General features: G+C 41.8%; 1 protein-coding gene and 1 long non-coding RNA gene across 7 annotated transcripts in view; one reads left to right on the forward strand and one right to left on the reverse strand.

Moving 5' to 3' along the window:
* GSTCD (glutathione S-transferase C-terminal domain containing) overlaps positions 1-21,359 on the forward strand; it is a 141,684-nt gene that overhangs the window by 80,277 nt on the left and 40,048 nt on the right. The window lies entirely within an intron of this gene.
* On the reverse strand, positions 16,495-17,250 carry LOC115652476. The gene is made up of 2 exons (XR_004000656.1): positions 17,214-17,250; positions 16,495-16,563 (listed from the first exon to the last, which is right to left on the reverse strand). It is a non-coding gene; the product is annotated as an uncharacterized LOC115652476 (long non-coding RNA).

A 21,359-nucleotide genomic window follows, 5' to 3' on the forward strand; every position in this document is an offset into this window, starting at 1 on the left:
ACACCTTGTAGAGATGATATGTCAAATCTTCAAGACAATCAGGCATTTTTTAGATCTTAGAGTTCAAGTGCTTTGTAAATAAAATAATTGAGGTTGTATTGTTTCCATATTCTACCTCCAAAATCATCTTTGTTGTTTAATAGTTAGCAGATTTGTTTACTTTCCACCATCTGTGCTTTAATGATGTTTATAAACTGTGGTGTAAATATTTTACCAGAGATAGACATGCATACAGTGGGCAGCGTATATAGACACAGACACTGAAGCAGCGAGGCACACAAGCCAGAGTATGGTTAAATACAGAGCCCACAACTTTATTAAACTATTAGCCAGTGAGGAATCCTTCCCAAACTAGTCAGCAGGGTCATTCCAGTGCAGAATTTAGCTGGGCTCAAGTGGCCCCCAGTTGAGGATGGGTATGAAGGCAATGCCACTTCTGCACCACCTGGCCTGCCCAGAGACCCCAGTGGATTGCAGAGTCCCAACCTGTTCATGCCACAGGTAGGAGAGATGAGGGGAACCCCACCCAGAAAGGGAGTGGTGTTTGTGTCTCCATCACTCATGGGTCTTCCAGTTAGCAGGTGAGCATTGTTGATTGTAAAGTATATGGTAGAGAGCATTGTGTACTCTCACTCCGGGCACAGTATCAGGGTTGTTTAAAAAAATACCTTGAAAAACAAAGTTTGTAGCTATTTGTGTTGTGGAACTAGCCTTCACAATATAAAATGATCAGCAGAGTTAACACAGTGATTTATCCTAAAACTCATTGGTTGTTCATACTTCACCTCACCAGATGTGGCCAGTCTTTGAGTCCCAAGAATTGGGCCCTCTAAAATGTCTTCTTTAATTTTTCATCATTGGGGCTGGTGAACAGATTTTATGCCTCAGTTTGTAATCTTTCCTGACACTCTTGCAAGGTTAAGTTAACCTCTAGGAAGAGAGTTTATGAATATATACATTTTTGTCTTTTTCATAAATGCAGTTTCCTTGGAGTTTATTGTTTTAATACAGACCTTACCATTGCTTGGTCTAGAGTACGTTGAACGTTTTGATGGTGCATCAAACCATTCTGGTTTCTATAGCATCATATTTCTACTTGCCAATATTAGTTTATTTGAATACGTTTAAAGGGATACTTCTAGCTTGGAAACTCATATATTGAAAGAAAATAAAATTCATTAGTAACCCTGAAGTGAAAGAATGTTTACAGTTTAGTTTACTTGTCAACATTTATGCCTTTCATTAACTTTTTGCATTTTTCTCAGCTTGAACAATGAAAATGAATGAGGACAGTTTTACTTTAGTACTGTAGCACTGCAAACACTTCGGGGAAATATTTTTTTAAGAACAGAGTATATTTAAAAATTTCAAAAAAAAAGCATAGACGTTTATTTTATTCTTAGTTTTTATAAAATCATTTTTTTATAAAATTGTTGTTTTGGGCTCAATTAATGCTTCAAGTTCTGCAAACATGCATGTGCTTAGGTTTATACACGAGTAGTGCCATTGAGTTCATGTATAAAAGTAGAATCAGGGTCTTGATTTATTAGTGTCCATTTAAATGTATCTATCTAAAAGAATCACTGTGTAACATATTTAAAAAACTGGTGAGATAAATGTAAGGCCTGCTTTTTATTTAATACACAATGTCTGTTTTGTACCTAAAATATGCCACATACCTAAGTGCTCCAAAATATATTAATTTCCTATTGGATTTCATCTTTCTATGCATCTAAGAACATAGTGTTCATTTAACTTCTGTCATCTATGTTATTTCTGGTCTCTTAAATTTAGCAGTGATATTTGTTACTGATGAGAAGATTACTGTGTTTTTAGAATGAACTAAAAACAGCTTTAGGGTGAAATTAAGTATCACAAAAGGCTACTTAGTCCTGTCATAACACATCTAGCTAAGCTGCATGAATAAAATTAAAAGCATATTTTGTGAATTTTTTACTGATGCTTATGATAATAAAGTGCATATTTATCTTCTGTCACTCCAGCAATTTTTGTGTGTGTGAAAGAGTTGCTAAAATGGAATGTGTAAACCTCCAAGCAAATAAATATGATGAAATAAATAATAAACTCTTATAATAATGAGGCCTGTTTGTAGTAAATCTTGTTGTTTTCAAGTAATTTAAGACCATTTGTTTAGCTTTGAAAAAGAGTGTATATAGGCCATATCCTTTGCTGGAATAAATCAGTATAGCTCCACTGACCTCAGTGAAACTATGGCCTTGGCTACACTTGCAGGTGTGCAGCGCTGGGAGTTACAGCTGTCTTCGTACAGCTGTGTAGGGAAAGCGTTGAAGTGTGGCTACACTGACAGCTACCAGCGCTGCAGTGTGGCCACATTTGCAGCATTTACAGCGCTGTTGGGAGTGGTGCATTATGGGCAGCTATCCCACAGAGCACCTCGTCCCATTTTGGCGCCGTGGGTTGTGGGAAGGGGACGGAAGAGTGTGGGTCATTCCGCTTCCTTTCCCAACGCCCCGTGATGCATCGCTTCACATCCCAGCAATCCCTGTTTTTCCGTCCATGTTTGGCACCATCTTGATTCTCTCAACGGTTTATATGCAGTGTGATTTCTGTGGGAAATGGAGCCCGAACTGCTGAGGAGTATGCTGATGAGTGTCGCCAGCACATCATGTTTGGCAGTTGAGCTATTCCTTATGATCCAAAGTGATGAGGAGTCCGACGATGATAGCGAGTCGCCTGACGTATATGACTCTAAATTGCTTGTGGCATTCACGGAAATGCTCAGCACTGTGGAACGCCGCTTTTGGGCTCGGGAAACAAGCACTGAGTGGTGGGATCACATCGTCATGGAAGTCTGTGATGACAAGCAGTGGCTGCAGAACTTTCGGATGAGAAAAGCCACTTTCATGGGACTATGTGTTGAGCTCGCCCCCACCCTGCGGCGCAAGGACACGAGATTGAGAGCTGCCTTGCCAGTGGAGAAGCGGGTGGCTATTGCAATCTGGAAGCTGGCAACTCCAGACACCTACCTATCTGTCGGGAACCAGTTTGGAGTGGGAAAGTCAACCGTTGGAATTGTGTTGATGCAAGTTTGCAGCGCCATTAATCGCATCCTGCTAAGAAGAACCGTGACTCTGGGGAACGTGCAGGATATTGTGGATGGCTTTGCACAAATGGGTTTTCCTAACTGTGGAGGGGCTTTTCATTGACATTAACACAGGCTGGCCTGGAAAGGTGCATGATGTACGCATCTTTCGGAACACTGGCCTGTTCAGGAAGCTGCAGGCAGGGACTTTTTTCCCAGACCGGAAGATTGCAGTAGGGGACGTTGAAATGCCCATTGTGATCCCTGGAGACCCCGCTTACCCGTTAATGCCTTGGCTCATGAAACCGTATACAGGGAAGCTTAACAGGAGCAAGGACGGGTTCAACTACAGGCTGAGCCGGTGCCGAATGACTGTGGAGTGTGCTTTTGGCCATTTAAAGGGGCACTGGCGATCTCTGTATGGGAAGCTAGACTTGGGGGAAAGCAGCATCCCTGCGGTTATATCCGCATGCTGTACCCTCCATAATATTTGTGAAGGGAAGGGTGAAACATTCAGTCAGGAATGGACCTCCGAGGTTCAACACCTGGAGGCTGAATTTGCATAGCCAGAGAGCAGGGCTACTAGAGAGGCCCAGCAGAGGGCTTCAAGGATTAGGGATGCCTTGAGGGAGGAATTTGAGGCTGAAAACCATGCCTTGCATGGGAGTGAAGTGCAGTGGTTACAATGTTAGTAGGAATCTGTTTTTCCTAAACTGATTTGCAGTGCCTGTTTCTTTCCTGGGCTAAGGTATCTTTTTACTTTCTGCAATAATAAAGACTGTTTTCAAAGCCAAGAATTCATTTATTGAAAAGAAAATAACTTTATTGACAAACACAGAACATTTTGGGAACCTAAAAGGGCAGGGGGTGCAATGGGGAACTGTACAGTCACAGGTTTGAATATGTCCTATCTGGAGTGCTGTGCAATGAGTGCTGCACTTCAGGATGCCTATACTGCATGGTGAGGGGGTTGAGCGCAGAGGGTAAGGGTTGTAGTTCTCAGGGCTGGTTGGTGAACGTACAGGTGTTGGAGGCAGCTGGTGGTGGTGGTAAGAACCTGGATGCTGTGGAAAGGGGTTTGGAGCTGACATTGGGGCACAAGGGAAAGAGCTTTGGCACGGGGGGGGGGGGGGCGGCATGGTAGCGCTCTCCCTGAGTGTCTACGCGCGCCTGGATAGAATCCACTTGGTGTGCCAGGATGCTTATCAGCTGCTTTGTGCTTTTCTTCCTGGCCGCTGCGTTTCTCTGGCAGATCCTGCTTTTCTTTTCCCTCCAGTCCTGCAGTTTTTGTTTCTCTCTGGCAGAGTGATCCATAACTGCTTGCAGCAGGTCGTCTTTGCTTTTTCACTGCTCCTTCCGGAGGTTTTGGAGTCTTTCAGCTGTTGATAACACGGGCATCCGAGAAATCAAGGTTGCTTGTAGAAAGCCTAAAAAGGCAACAGTTCACGGAGGCAGCATTGTTTATATCTCAGACAGTTATTCACATACAGTGAAGGAGTTTACAGTCTTCACAATAGCATAATTTTCCCATGCCAAAGAGAGCGCACGTAAACCACAGGAGCCCCAAAATGGTGAGTAAGGGGGACTGATTGCTTCTGGTCTGTACTGGGGTTTCTGTGCGTTGGGGAAAGCAAACAGCTGCAGGGGGCACCTACACAGAACAGTCTCCCAACATTTTCCACAGGAGTTGATCCTGCAAGATATCTCGCTGCTGTGGGTCACCTGGGAAGAGCAGGAGGGTCTTCTCCAGCAATGCGGATTCCTGGCCCCTATGCAGCTTGCCTGTGTACAGCAATGGTCCCCCCACCACTTGTGGCACAGTGGCGTGGATGCATTAGCCTGACTGGGACAAGTACCACAGTGGCTCTCCCTATAAACTTGCGCAAGTGCATTGTCCACGCTCTAGCTGAAACTTTTCAAGAGATAACCGAGGCCAATTACTGTGACGTGATAGACCACATCAATGGGCTATTCCACATCTAGGCATGCATGCATGCAGCCCTAACCCTCCCTCCTCTCCCGAAACATTTCCATTCTGAAAATACAAGCTGCTTACCGGGAACCCGCTCCTCTGCTTGTCCTTCACCAAGTACCGGCTGCTGCGACTGGCTACCTTCCTCCTGGCTTGAGAAGAGCTCCTGGCTGCATGCTTCCTGGGACTTCAGGGTGTCTCCCCCCATCCCAGTACCCTCATTCTCTGTTTCTTTTTCCTCCTCCTCCATCTCCCCTCCCACTCTGAAGTGTCCATCGTGGTCCTTGGATTGGCGGTGGGGTCAACCCCAAGTATTGCATCCAGCTCTTTGTAAAAACGGCAGGTCAAGGAGCAGCACCAGAGCGGCGATTTCCCTCATGGGCTTTGCAATAGGCACTCCACAGCTCCTTCACTTTAACCCTGCACTGCACCGCGTCTCGGTCATGGCCCCTTTCCAGCATGGCCCTTGATATCTGCCCATAGGTATCATAATTCCTGCGGCTGGAGCGCAGCTGTGACTGCACAGCTTCCTCACTCCAAACACTGATGAGGTCCAGCAACTCGCCATTGCTCCAAGCTGGGGCTCATTTGGCGCGTGGAGGCATGGTAACCTGGAAAGATTCACTGACTGCACTCCACACCTGGCTGAGCAAACAAGAAGGGGATTTTTAAAATTCCCGGGGTATTTAAAGGGCGGGTCACCTGAGGCCAGGGCAGTAGAGTTCAAACTGATGAGCAGAGTGGCTGAACAGGCATTCTGGGATACTTCCGAATACCTCTGGAGGCCAATTACAGCGCTTTTGGTGGCCACACTGGCAGAGCAGTGCTGCATCACCAGCGCTGCAGTCGTTATTCCCCAGGCAGAGGTAGAGTACAGCCAGCGGTGTATCCAGGGAGATACAGCACCGGGTGTGCCTTGCAAGTGTGGACAGTGTGTTAGTTGCAGTGCTGTATAGCCACCACCGGTGCTGTAACTCTCCAGTGTAGCCAAGCCCTCAATCAGTTTACTCCAGCTCAGACGCTGGCCTTGGGAGTGTGTTTATGCATGCACACAAACACACTATAGACTTTTGTTGTTTAAAAGTAAACAGTAGTCCAAGATTCCTCCAGGGGAAATTACTTTGCAGAAAACCAAACAAACAAAAAAAACCTACTCTCCTCTCTGCTTTTATGCAGACTTCTATTATATTTGGAAAACTTTTATAATCAGAATTCCTACAGTCAGACTTGTATCTATTTTTTCAGCATCTTTCATATACAGTTTTTTCTTTGTTTTTAAGATTATAATATAGTAATGGATTTTTTTTATTTTGAAGAACTGTGTTTTTGAAGCTATAACAACATTCTCAGATTATAACTAGATAGTAGCTGAATAATTAGCCATACTTCAAAAACCAAAGGACCAGATCATTGGCCCCTGTTCCAGAGACCATAAAGACGGCTTAACCAGCTTTTGAGTATTTCCTCCCAGCACTTCATTGCAGTCTCTGTCCCCGATTTTGCAACTTCTTGCATGCAGCCAGACCCCAGGACTGGGACCTCTGTTCGCTGCAGAAGAAAAATTGTATTCTACTTTGTCTCCTGTGTCATCAGTCAGCTAAATTCTGATTCCAGAAGCTGTATGCTTCATGATTATCATGGTTAAAAATTTGTCTCAGGTATCGGGGAATCACATTAAAAATAAAAAAAGCATTACAGATGTCTACACACCTCAAGTATTGAAAATTGCAACAGAGAATCACCATATTAAGAGTCCTCCCCCATGCCATTGGGAAAACAAATCAGCAAGTTGTATTTACATTGGGCAGGTCAGAGAAAGAACAGCTAACATTGTACTCCCCACTTGCAAGACCATCCTTACCTTCTTGCAAGTAGAGACAGAGTAGTCAAACATCTCATTTGACAAACCGCAATCAAACAACAGCAATGGCTGTGCCAATTGAACTCTTATAAAACAAAAGCTCAGAGACAGAGCAGACAATGAGGCTTTGTAATCAGATTCAAAGAAATTGGTATCATTTAAGAGCTTTGGGCCTGCTTTTGGCAAATGCAGTTGATTATAGAAAATTGTAACAACATTAGGTGGGGAGCAAGGATCTGCGTCGTGATGTGTTAAACAGAACGACTGTATAGCACCTTGATAAGAAAGAGGATTATGGAGTTGTGAAAATCATTGAAAGCTTTCCTCTAGTCATGTTAAAAGATAGCTCTGCTAGCAGATAGGTAGAATCAGAAACAAGATGTGATACTTCTATTGTATAAAGTACTCTATAGATTCCAGTATTCCATAGGCAAAGTTTTAGGGCCCATCTAAAACCTACTGAAGTCAGTAGGAGTCTTTCCATTGTCTTCAATGATCGTGGGATCATGCCCTTATTGTCTTGTTTATTCTGAATACAAAACAGAAGACCTTGAAGTGACAGAATATTTTCTGTCTAACAAAAAAAGTAGATGTCTCCTTTTGTAAACAGATCAGAAAGTTTTTGGGATATAATATTAAAAATTAGGAAAGTAGGAAGAAGTAGAGAATTAAGACAAAACTACCTTGCTCTGTAATATGAATATGTTAAAGTGGGTATTAAAGGCAATTGAAGCAAAGAGTATAGGCCATTTTTTCAAAGGAGCTCCACACACACAACAGTTCCCATTTTAAAAAAGTGTCCAGATTTTCAGAAGTGCTGAGCGCCCATCAGACCCACTTGATGAGCACTCTTGAAAATCTGGTTGTTTCATTTAGATGCCTAAATGGAAGCTGATCTCTTGAAATATGGTCCCAATTGGAAGTGCTGAACACTTTTGAAAATCTAATCCAAAAGTACAAATATGTTCAGGAGATGTTGGCCTGTATCATGTCATCAGTCTTTAAGTAGAACTTCTCTTTGAAGCCAGTTGTGATTTCTGTTTACACGCTGGAGTCATAATATTGCCTCACTGAGATTTAGGTGGATGGTGAGTTAAAATTTAGTGGGCTAGACAGCTGATGCCCATTTCTAAAAAATGTTATTTTTAACTTGCATGTATTAGCTTTGCATGATATATCTAATACATTCTCAGTTTGTAATTACATTTCAGATACTTCATCTCTGAACTAATTTATTGAATGGTGTTTTGCAAAAACATTTCAAACAAATGTATTTTCAATTTTGTTGTTTTTCATGGATGGTTTTGTTGTCACAATACTTCCTTTAAAACAGTATTTACAAATTAAAATATTGGATCTTAAATATTTAACCAGTGATTTAATTTATACTGTGGCTTACTTTTTATTTACTAGAAATAATTTATAGACTCAGAGAAAATGAAAGCCTCTAATATATTTTAGTTAAAAAAAAAAACCAAAAAAAACCCCCTGCCATATCAGAAATCTAAACTTGTAAATCTTTTTTTCCCTAGAAAAATAGCATGTAGGTTTAGGACTAAATAGCCAAATGAATACACATTATCAGTATTTATGTCACCTCGTATCTAAAAATGAAACAAAGGAAGATAGTTGATTTAAAATAAAATGAGACTACTTGAATGCTAGGCTTCATACTATGCAGGAACAACTGTTGAATCATTTTAATCAGTTAGGTATGGTAATATGCTTTAATGACAAATACTAAGGCCTCAGTCTTGAAAACACATGTTCATGTGAGTACTCTCATTGAATTGAACTGGATATTATATGAAGTTACTCATGTGCATGCAGGATTGTTTTTAGGACAGACTCCTGTAAACCTCTGTTATGGAACTAATTAACTGCATGTTAATAATATAACTTTAATCATAATAAATGTCTGAAGAATAATATTCTTATAGACAACAGAACAGCCAAGGAAGCTAACACTATTTATATAACACAGGTTTTGTTTTTTAAATAATGAATCTGATGTTTATGTATGGACAAATCACTTGTTAAATTCTTACAAGACCCTTAATCTATATTTTTTAATTGTGTCCAACTATTCTAGCGTTGTATACCAAACTATCGTGGACAATTATATAAACTTTAAAGCAATGGTTTTCAATCTTATTTGATCATGCCCCCCCCTTTTTGTGTCTGTAGTTGCTTATGCCACACCCCCTCCACAAGAACATATACCACCGCCCGCCTCTGAAGGTAGAGTGGAGTGCAGCGGCTGCTGGCTGGGTGCCCAGCTCTAAAGGCAATACCGAACCAGCAGCAGCGCAGAAGTAAGGGTGGCAATGGGGCACTAAATAGCACCACATTGTCATCCTTACGTCTGCGCTGCTGCTGCCACTCTGGGGCTGACAGCTGGAGCCCTGCTGCCGCCACCACCTCCCAGGGAGTGATTGAAGGATGGGGGGAAGGACAGCCTGAGCCTGGGCTGCCTCCTGGATTGTGATTGAGAGGGGGATATTTTTATCATTTACAGTTTCTCTTTCTTTGCCATTTCTTTTCCATATTTGTGATTATCTGTATATGTTGTTTGCTAGTTTTTCATGTATTTACAGTACATTGATAACGCTGAAGAAAAGTGAAATATTAATATCCTTGTGGCATTTTCTCTTCCTTTAATGAAGGTAATTTTCCATTTTTTTAAACATTTCTCTGCTTTAGCATTATGTTTTGTATGTCACCAATAGCTAAGAGAAACGTTCAGCATATTCTGGGTCATATTCTACTCCAAATTCCCATTGATGTCAACATAGATTAGTAGTAAAATGTGTACCTCGAATTTAAAATATGCTTATGTTGCATTAACTTTTAAACTAATTATATGCAAAAGGTCCCTCTAACCCTGACTGTTACTGCTGCATTTACAGAAATTATTTACAGGTCATATTTAAATTATTAATTTATTTTCCTGAAATTGATTAGTTGCAGCATGTGAATGTAATTTCAATATAAAAGCAAGAAGACTGTTGTAGTAATAATTTGTTACCCGCAATAAATTTATATCCATTCCATCTGGAAATCAGGATTTGGAATGCAATTTATACCCAGACTTGTAACTCCCAGACAAAGCTTTGTAAAACTGTTTTCCCTTCTTCTTCTTCCTATAATAAATTGACACAATTTAAAAAAGTTTAAAAAAATGAGACTATAGTACATGCAGCATATAAATTCAGTGAGATCTCTTCTCACTGTGATAGCAGTTGAATGCTCAAGCTCTTTGTAAAATACCGAACTGTGAATGTATCTAGTACTATGAAATACCCTTTATATTTACTATTTTCTACAAATTGAGAGCCTTTTTACTACAAATCTCCCCTCACTTTAAAAAAAAAAATTACCTCAGAAGTGAAAATTTATTCCATGCTATCACTCCCATTGACAGACATTCAAATAAGGGGAAAAATCATTGTTATTTTTAAGGTGTGACCATTGCAAAATAATGTGAAGTGTTTTGCAAGGGAACTTGGGAGAAATGCAGAATGTTTATGATCCCGTGATTAGTTTTTTGTAATCTAATTTCATGAATCTTTAGATTTGATGAAATGTTACATATGAACTGAAGTTGATATGTATATGTGGATAAGTTGCGAAGAGGAAAAATAAAACATCAAATATTTCTTTGGGAACCTGGTTACCTGGCAAGCATTATATTTTCCCCAACAAACATTTGCAGAGCCTTTGTGCATGTTGGGTGAAATTGACCTTTGAGCAGAAGGCCAATGTAAGACCTATGCACCTTATAACTAGAATTTATTTTAGGAATGTTTTGCCATTGTGACAATTTTTATTGCTTGATTAAATCATGGAATCAGCTTGAAAATGCTCACCTAATCCACTAACTGAATTCCAGTTGACTACAGAAGATGATGAATTTTTATACTTGCCTGTTTTAATAATGAAAATAAGTTAGGGATAAATATGACCTTTCCAAAACAAGCATTATACTAACCTACCAGCTCTCTTGCCCAACACCCCACTGAAGCAAAATCATGAGAGATCAGATGGGCTTTACAACATCCCTTGGAGGTCAGGAGACTTGATCTCTGTTGAATCAAAGGGGGAAGTGATTTCCAGAGTTGAACACATCAAGACTATTTTACCACTTGCCCCCAGATTTTTATGTCTAGAGACTGTTAGACTTCACTACTATGTGGTATGTGTGGAAGGCAAGATGGCCTCTTGGCCAAATACCATTTAAACAAATACCTTCTCTTAGAGTTGAATATCACTTGATGTTTTTAGTTATATTGAAGGTTCAGTGCACATCCTGTTCCTAAAAATGGTGTTAATTCTCCTACTTTAGCCCTGTCTAGAAAGGAAAAAATTTTTGTAATTGAATCTAACGTGAATGTAAACTGATTATAGTTATATTGGTAAAAACCCCATGTAGTCTCTCACGCCAGTAAGAACCCATGCTTATATTGGAATAAGAATGCCCACATTGTGGGTTATGTCTGTATAGCTTTATTGGTATAAGTGGAAATACACCTCTGCCTCCATACAATGCTGTTCTCGGGAGCCAAAATACTTACTGCGTTATAGGTGAAACCGTGTTATATCAAACTTGCTTTGATCCACTGGAGTGCACAGTCCCCCCCTGCCCCGGAGCACTGCTTTACCATGTTATATCCAAATTCGTGTTATATCGAGTCATGTTATATCGGGGTGGAGGTGTACTTACTAATGTAGACTGGGTTTTATACCACACTATGTGTTGCATCTGTATTATTCACTAGCAAACAGATCTATATCTGGATCCTGAGCCTAATTTGCCTATGATGTCAATATCATAGTAGCTAGTTTTATTCTTGGGAGTCTTTTCTCCCTCTTCTCAAAGCTAAAATGATTCAGTAGCATATTAAAAGAATGGATAAGGGATATGGAGAGGTCTGCTATATGTTAGATAAAATAACAGAGGGAGAACTAATATATACTGTCCTCATAACTGTTGCTGGAAGTTCATACTAGTATCTCTACTCCAGAGGTTCTCAAACTGAGGGTCGGAACCCCTGAGGGTCACGAGATTATTAAATGGGGGGTTGCGAGCTGTCAACCTCCACCCCAAACCCCACTTTGGCTCCAGCATGTATAATGGTGTTAAATATATAAGACCATGTTTTTAATTTATAAGGGAGGGGGGCTGCACTCAGAGGCTTTCTATGTGAAAGAGGTCACTAGTACAAAAGTTTGAGAACAAAACTACTCTATTTAGTTATAAATAGGTTTATGAACCTACAAGCATATTTTATTTACAGCTAATTTTTTCTCTGTGCCTAAATTCCAGATCTGATGAGATGTACAGTTGAAGTACAGGTGTTGCGTGTCTTCCTGTGCATTCTGGGTTAGTGAGAGAATTTTTGACAGAAAAGTGATGATAGCATGCTCCCCAAGAACAAAATTTTAGCTTTGTGTACATTTGCTTAATCCCATTGTATATATTTAGGTTAAAGTTCTTCCCATCAAATATACCAAACAAAAGTCCCTATGACAAATAGCCTTTATGTGTCTAAACTTACTTTTGTCTTTGATTCCTTATTAGGCCTATTCTGTTATGATGTTACACATTCCATTTTGGTTAAAATGTGAATATTTTGAGCTATTTATAGTCTGATCTTCCTTGTAGAAACATTCCTTGATCTCCCTTGACTAGCATTTTTGTCCTGCTGGTTATTGTTTTGGCCAGTATTGTGGGGTCCATATTTAGGCTAATTATACTTCATTTTTATTGAGATATTTATTTATTACTTCACATCATAAATACAAAAGCAATATAAATAAGATTCTGGGGAAAACTACAGATGCTAAACATATTACTAACAATCCATAAACTTAAAAGTAAAAATTAAATAAGGTTCTCTGCAAAAGGAATATCTTTCACTTTTCATTTGAATGGCGTTTTATACATGAATTTTGAAAAACTTCTTGGTATATAAATAATTATAATAGGCACTACCACAAGATGGAATCAAATAATTAGCTGAACAAATATGTAAAATCGAATGCATTAATGAATATATCTTAATATTCAATTTATAGAATACCAAGTATATATAAGAATGTGGTCATTAGCTCAATTAATCTTTTAATCAGAAATTACATTTTAAATGGCAATAGATGGAGAGAATATAAGCCATTCATTCACCAGTGTTAGAAATCACATGGAATTTATGAGGTAGTCAAGTGGTATGTAGCCACAAATCTTTTACTTAATCTATAATTTTGTGTGTGCTCATTTCATTTTGACTGGTGGGCCATGTCTTCTTACTGTCCGTAGAAAGGATGTAGTTTTCTTTTCCAGAAGGTGGATATTTTGCAAAGTTGGAACAATGTGCTGAAAGTTAGACCAAGTCTGCTTAGATATATCATTTTGTTAGTATTATTTCTGATTTTTTTCTCAGAATTTACTTTTCAAGTTAAATGGGCCGGCATGCCACTAGGACCCCATTTGCTATCAGGAATCTAGCTACTGGAAAAGTTAGAAAGCTGATGTATGGTAATGAGAAATTTATTTCTACTGAAAAGGAGTTTGTTGTTAATTTCTGCTGGCTTCTAATCAACTCCAGAAGTGCTTACAAAAATCCAACAGATAATCTATGAATAACTGAATATATGCAATGTATTCATTATATATCAATCTGTAGTTCCTCACTAAAGACTGCGGTGAAGTGTCTCCCCGTCAAAGTATTTTTAAGGCAGCAGTCACCATACTATTTTAATGCCACACAACAGTTAAAATACATTAGAGAGAGTTGGGTGTAAACTCTGTTGTCCTTCCTCCCTTCTCTGATGGAGAGAACCCAGTGCCAGAAGGGAGAGTGTGAGGACGTTCAATCTTATTCCTCCTATCACATATCTGTTCATACCAAGTCTCCAAAATTTTGCTGGAGATACAAGCTTTTTGTCTCTAGGTCTTGAGCATCAAATTTTGAATATGAAGCATTTTGAGCACTCTACTGCTGGTCTCATAAGGCAGCACTTGTTGTGAAGGGAACTGAACTTTTCCCTGGGCTACCATCTTTGTCAGGGGCTCTTATTTCTCTTCAGTGGGTGGGGGACCTGGCTGCAGGCGGTAAGGTCAGGCATGTTGGGATTGGGCAGTGGGTAGCTGGCATGCTCCTTGCCCAAGCATCTGTGATAGATGAGTGTAATTCTGTGTGTCTTTATTAATATGCAAATCCTTTCTGTTTTGTGAACATTACTTTAATTGTAAACCTGCACTGTGTCTTCGCTATGGATATGGCTACACTTGCAGGTGTGCAGAGCTGGGAGTTACAGCTGTCTTCGTACAGCTGTGTAGGGAAAGTGCTGCAGTGCGGCCACACTGACAACTACCAGAGCTGCAGTGTAGGCACATTTGCAGCATTTGCAGCAGTGTTGGGAGTGGTGCATTATGGGCAGCTATCCCACAGAGCACCTCGTCCCATTTTGGCGCCGTGGGTTGTGGGAAGGGGACGGAAGAGTGTGGGTCATTCCGCTTCCTTTCCCAACGCCTCATGATGCATCGCTTCACATCCCAGCAATCCCAGTTTTTCCGTCCATGTTTGGCGCCATTGTGAGTCTCCCAACAGTTTCTGTGCAGCGCGATTTCTGTGGGAAATGGAGCCCGAACTGCTGAGGAGTATGCTGATGAGAGTCGCCAGCATATCACATTTTGCAGTTGAGCTATTCCTTCAGCTCCAAAGTGACAGTGAGGAGTCTGACGATGATATCGAGTCGCCTGACACGTATGACACTAAATTGCTTGTGGCATTCATGGAAATGCTCAGCACCATGGAACTCCGCTTTTGGGCTCGGGAAACAAGCACTGAGTGGTGGGATCACATCGTCATGGAAGTCTGGGATGATGAGCAGTGGCTGCAGAACTTTCAGATGAGAAAAGCCACTTTCATGGGACTGTGTGAGGAGCTCGCCCCCACCCTGCTGCGCAAGGACGCAAGATTGAGAGCTGCCCTGCCAGTGGAGAAGCGGGTGGCTATTGCAATCTGGAAGCTGGCAACTCCAGACACCTACCCATCTGTCGGGAACCAGTTTGGAGTGGGGAAGTCAACCGTTGGAATCGTGTTGATGCTAGTTTGCAGCGCCATTAATCGCATCCTGCTAACAAGAACCGTGACTCGGGAATGTGCAGGATATTGTGGATGGCTTTGCACAAATGGGTTTCCCTAACTGTGGAGGGGCGATAGATGGGACGCATATTCCTATTCTGTCACCACCCCACCTAGCATCCGAGTACATTAATCGGAAGGAGTATTTCTCTATGGTTCTCCAAGTGCTTGTGGATCACCGTGGGCGTTTCACTGACATTAACACAGGCTGGCCTGGAAAGGTGCATGATAAACGCATCCTTTGGAACACTGGCCTGTTCAGGAAGCTGCAGGCAGGGACTTTTTTCCCAGACCGGAAGATCACAGTAGGGGACGTTGAAATGCCCATTGTGATCCTTGGAGACCCCGCTTACCCGTTAATGCCTTGGCTCATGAAACCATATACAGGGAAGCTTGACAGGAGCAAGGACCAGTTCAACTACAGGCTGAGCCGGTGCCGAATGACTGTGGAGTGTGCTTTTGGCCATTTAAAAGGGCTCTGGCAATCTCTGTATGGGAAGCTAGACTTGGGGGAAAGCAGCATCCCTGCGGTTACATCCGCGTGCTGTACCCTCCATAATATTTGTGAAGGGAAGGGTGAAACATTCAGTCAGGAATGGACCTCCGAGGTTCAACACCTGGAGGCTGAATTTGCACAGCCAGAGAGCAGGGCTACTAGAGAGGCTCAGCAGAGGACTACAAGGATTAGGGATGCCTCGAAGGAGGAATTTGAGGCTGAAAACCAACAGTAATGTCTGGTGCCTTGAACGGGAGTGAAGTGCAGTGGTTACAATGTTAGTAGGGATCTGTTTTTCCTAAGCTGATTTGCAGTGCCTGTTTCTTTCCTGAGCTACCTTATCTTTCACTTTCTGCAATAATAAAGACTGTTTTCAAAGCCAAGAATTCATTTATTGAAAAGAAAATAACTTTATTGATAGACACACAACATGTTGGGACCCTAAAAGGGCAAGGGGATGAAGTGGTGAACTGTACAGTCACAGGTTTGAATATGTCCTGTCTGGAGTGCTGTGCAATGACTGCTGCACTTCAGGATGCCTACACTGCATGGTGAGGGGGTTGAGTGCAGAGGGTAAAGGTCGTAGTTCTCAGGGCTGGTTGGTGAACCTACAGGTGTTGGGGGCAGCTGGTGGTGGTAAGAACCTGGATGCTGTGGAAAGGGGTTTGGAGCTGACATTGGGGCACAAGGGAAAGAGCTTTGGCACGGGGGGGGGGGGGGCGGCACGGTAGTGCTCTGCCTGCATGGCTACGAGTGACTGGATAGAGTCTGCTTGGCGCGCCAGGATGCTTATCAGCTTCTTTGTGCTTTTCTTCTTAGCCGCTGCATTTCTCTGGCGGATCCTGCTTTCCCTTTCCCTCCAGTCCTGCAGTTTTTTCCTCCTGTCCTGCAGTTTTTTACTCTCTCTGGCAGAGTGATCCATAACAGCTTTCAGCATGTCTTCTTTGCTTTTTCGCGGCTTCTTCCTGAGGTTTTGTAGCCTCTGAACAGTCGATGATACGGGCAGTTGAGTAGTCAAGGACACTTTTCGAAAGGCAAAAATGTCAATAGTTAACAGAGGCAGCATTGTTTATAATCTCACCCAGACAGTTATTCCCACAGAGTGAAGGAGTTTACAGTCTTCACTTTAGCATACCTTTCCCATACCAAACAGAGCGCACATAACCCACAGGAGCCCCGAAATGGTGAGTAAGGGGGACTGATTGCTTCAGGGATGTGCAGGGGTTTCTGTGCGTTGGGGAAAACAAACTACTGCAGGGGACATCTACACTGAACAGTCTCGCAACATTTTCCACAGGAGTTAATCCTGGAAGATATCTCGCTGCTGCAGATCACCTGGGAAGAGCGGGAGGGTCTTCTACAGCAATGCGGATTCCACCATGGCTCCTATGCAGCTTGCCTGTGTGCAGCAATGGTCCCCCTACCCCTCACGGCACAGTGGCACGGACGCGTTAGCCTGACTGGGACAAGGACCGCAGTGGCTCTCCCTATAAACTTGCGCAAGCGCATTGCCCACGCTCTGGCTGAAACTTGTGAAGAGATTACTGAGGCCGATTACCACGATGTGATAGACCACATCAGTGGGCTATTCCACATCTAGGCATGCATGCATGCAGCCCCAACCCCCCCTCCTCTCCCGAAACATTTCCATCCTGAAAATAAAAGCTGCTTACCAGTAACCCGCTCCTCTGCTTGTCCTTCATCAAGTACCGGCTGCTGCGACTGGCTACCTTCCTCCTGGCTTGAGAAGAGCTCCTGGCTGCATGCCTCCTGGGACTCCGGGGTGTCTCCCCCCACTCCAGTACCCTCAGTCTTGGTTTCCTCCCCCTCCTCTCTCCCACTCTCCCCCTCCTCTGCCCCCCGCTCTGAAATGTCCATCGTGGTCGTCGGATTGGCAGTGGGGTCACCCCCAAGTTATCGCGTCCAGCTCCTGGTAAAAATGGCAGGTCGTGGGAGCAGCGCCGGAGCGGCGGTTTCCCTCGCGGGCTTTGCAATAGGCACTCCGCAGCTCCTTCACTTTAACCCTGCATTGCACCACGTCCCGGTCATGGCCCCTTTCCAGCATGGCCCTTGATATCTACCCATAGGTATCATAATTCCTGCGGCTGGAGCGCAGCTGTGACTGCACAGTTTCCTCACTCCAAACACTGATGAGGTCCAGCAACTCGCCATTGCTCCACGCTGGGGCTCGTTTGACGCGTGGAGACATGGTCACCTGGAAAGATTCACTGATTGCACTCCACACCTGGCAGAGCAAACAGGAAGGGGATTTTTAAAATTCCCGGGGTATTTAAAGGGTGGGTCACCTGAGGCCAGGGCAGTAGAGTGCGAACTGATGAGCAGAGTGGTTGAACAGGCATTCTGGGATACCTCCAAATACCTCTGGAGGCCAATTACAGCGCTTTTGGTGGCCACACTGGCAGAGCAGCGCTGCATCACCAGCGCTGCAATCGTTATTCCCCAGGCAGAGCAGGAGTACAGCCAGCGCTGCAGCCAGGAAGATGCAGAGCTGTATGTGCCTTGCAAGTGTGGACGGTGAGTAAGTTGCAGCGCTGTAAAGCCACCACCAGCGCTGCAACTGACCAGTGTAGCCAAGGCCTTAGACCCAAACATAGTCAGGATTAGGTTTAGTCTGATGATCTGTGGTAAGATCCATAGCTGGGCTACTGCCCCTTGAAAATAGGCTGCCCTATTGACCAAAGAGTCTTGTCATGAATCAGTTTAGTTGCATCATCCCTGTGGTCCATAGCTGTCTTTGTGGGATAATAGACTTTGAGATAGCCTTGTGCTTTATGGACCTTTCAGGTGCAGGCCAGGCCTTTAAATTCAGTCTGGAAGTGGATAGGCATTAAGTGTAGTTTGTGGAGCAAATGCAGTTTTAAGTATATTGCATTAGTGGCAATTTATGGAAATGAATTGCATTTAGCCACAGGTAGAACCTGTGCAGTTAGGCACATCCTTAACTAGCATGAAAACGGACACAAATAGAGAATTGCTACATTATTCATCAGCCTGCGTTTATTCAGAAAAGCTTGCTATATGAGGACCAAACTGTCCAAGTCTCTGTCGTCCTCCTTCCTTCAGTTTTTAAATGTGAAGTTAAGAGGATTTGAGTATAGAACTGGGCTAGTGCCCACATCCGCAGCAGAGCACACAGTTTTTATTTCCATCCAGACCCTCGTCTCTATTTCAAAGGCCGATAAAGGGATTTATGGATTTCTTGACACTTTGTTTTCATAAATTGTCTAAAAGTAATGCAAAGGCCCACCCTGAAAAAAGCTGTGCAATGCAAGAGAGCTAGAATCTTTTTGAAGTTGGATTAGCTGTTAGCTAGGCAGGGAGTACCTATTAAATAATAATAGTATAAATTCAGAGTCTTGGAACTTGGGCTGATTTTTGTCTTTATTTTGGATTTTACAGGATTAACTAAACTGTGGAAATTTTTCTAAACAGGAGTTATGTTCTTCTGAAAATCTGTTAAATTTATAACAATAAGGATAACTCTTCTTTGCTTTTACGTAAAAAAAATACATGTTTGTGTTTGGGAACTAGACAGACAATTAGCTTCTTTGAAAGTATTTTAATCCGTATTAATCCTGTATAACAACAATTCAGAAATACCACTGTTATCTTTATGCACCATTCAGAAATGATACACAGAAAGTTTTTCCCTATTTAATTGGCTCTTTAAGAAAATTTCAGTATAAGCCTAAAGAATAGCTGATTGTGATTTTTTTTTAAATGAGTAAACATAATTAAAAAAAAATAAAACAAAGCTACTATTTTACAATTTTACATTTTTTTTAAAGTATGCTTTTCCGAAAAAGGAATGGCATAAAATCGTTAGTGTTCACACATTGGTTGGTTCTTGGCTAATCAGTAAAATCACCTCTTGCTTCCTTTGTGTGAAGGAATTGTCTTGTTTCACAGCCTTTCCTTTGAAGGATGTACAATGAGACAATGTGTATTAGCCGGGAGACACTGGACTGCATCAATTAACACATAGTACACAGAACTGTAGTTTAACCATTTATTACTTTTGTTTTGTAACATATTTAAACAGAACAAGGAAATATTTGTTTTAAGTTTCTTGCACTAGTTTATTGTCAAATTCTAATCATTTGCGGTTTTTGGATTATTTGTGTGCTTTATCTGGTTCTGGGTGTGGTGTATCAGGTGTGCAGATGTAATATGTGAAAACTGAAGACAATGAAAAAGCTAATGGGGGCAGGGGAAAGCTGGAAAATGAACTCCCGAAATGTATTGATTCTATTTATATGGATAATTACTGTATATATGGCAAATATTAATGCAGCGGAAATGTTGGCAAATTATCTTTCTGAATAAATGTTAATGTATTAAAGCCTCTGAGCATTCTTGCAGGGAAGCTGTGTATCAAAGTGGTTTGGCAAACCGTTTGAATCAAAAGAGTCAAGACAGAGATATTATGCAAAAAGTTCTTAAGATAAATATTTAAAATGGATAGGTATTAAAATGTTGATTCTGAACCAACCTGGATACCCACAGTGAAACTAAACTAGCTGAGAAATACCAGGTAACCATACCCAGCTGTGGTAAATGGTATGAAAAAGTATATGACCATCATTCCGTACTTTAATTTAATAACTTAACTATACCCAAATGACACTCTGCCATCTCACTTGGTATTGGCCCTTACACATTCATCATCTCTTTCATAATATGAAGGAGAGTCAGAAAACACAGACCTAAGTAAGGGTGAGTAAGAGAAAAGTACTAATCAAAAACACTTTTTTTCAGTCTGTGATGCATATGTTTTGTGATACAAGCTAACTTATTTCAGGATACAATCCCAGAGGTGGTTCAAACTTTAATACTGAAGGCCTGCTTTTACAGTAGGAGCAGGTGGCACAAGAGAAAACAGATTCTGCTGTTAGAAGTCAGAGGATCAGAAAACACTTGTTAAAACTCACTAGTGTGGTTTAAATCCACTTAGAAAACATTCCTAGCTTTTATTAGGTATTTACAGTATTTGACTGTGTTTAATGTTTACAAGAATACTTTTAACCTACAGTTCTGGTTTTAGCTTTGATTTTTTTTTCTTTCAAACTGGATAAAAAAATATAAAAAGCTACAAGTAGCCAATCAGTTACTGCATGTTAAATGAAAATTGTATGGTGGAAGCACTTAATCACTGAAAGTTTCACGTGAACTTTTAAACAATGTTTTGCTCCTTTTAACTAAGCAAAACTATATAAATAACAGAGGCCCTGTTTTATAGATCAGTATTGATCCAGCCTAACAGTTTCCATAAACGCAGCAAGCAGGTGCCTGGGGTGGCCAATGGGAAGGAGCGGCACGTCCATGTCTTCAGCGGCAGTTCGGCAGCGGGTTCCTTAGTCCTTTTTGGAGGGAAGGACCCGCTGCCGAGTTGCCGCTGAAGAATGAAGCGCCGGCGGTAGAGCCGATCACAGCTTTTTTTTTTTTGCCACTTGAGGCGGCAAAAACACTGGAGCCGGCCCTGTCCATAAATCTCATATTTACACAGGATCAGGCTAAACAAGCATTGATAATTGCCCTGAATGAGATGGCAGACTAGTTTGGATTCACCACAGAATATGAAGACAAGGAGCATTTGATTTAATTCATGCAACATATGTAACTGAAGTGTCTTATTCTGAAGTCTGTGTATAAATAAACAGCCATATTGTATACCGTATATACTCGTTTAGAGCCGAATTTTTTTAATAAAAAAGGGAAGCACCAGAGAAGGAGGTCAGCTTATGATTGGGTATAGAGAGGGAGAAGTGGGACACAGCCCTCTCCCCCCAACAGAGGGA

The sequence above is a fragment of the Gopherus evgoodei genome, chromosome 5, assembly GCF_007399415.2.
Source record: "Gopherus evgoodei ecotype Sinaloan lineage chromosome 5, rGopEvg1_v1.p, whole genome shotgun sequence".
NCBI classification, from domain to species: Eukaryota; Metazoa; Chordata; order Testudines; family Testudinidae; genus Gopherus; species Gopherus evgoodei.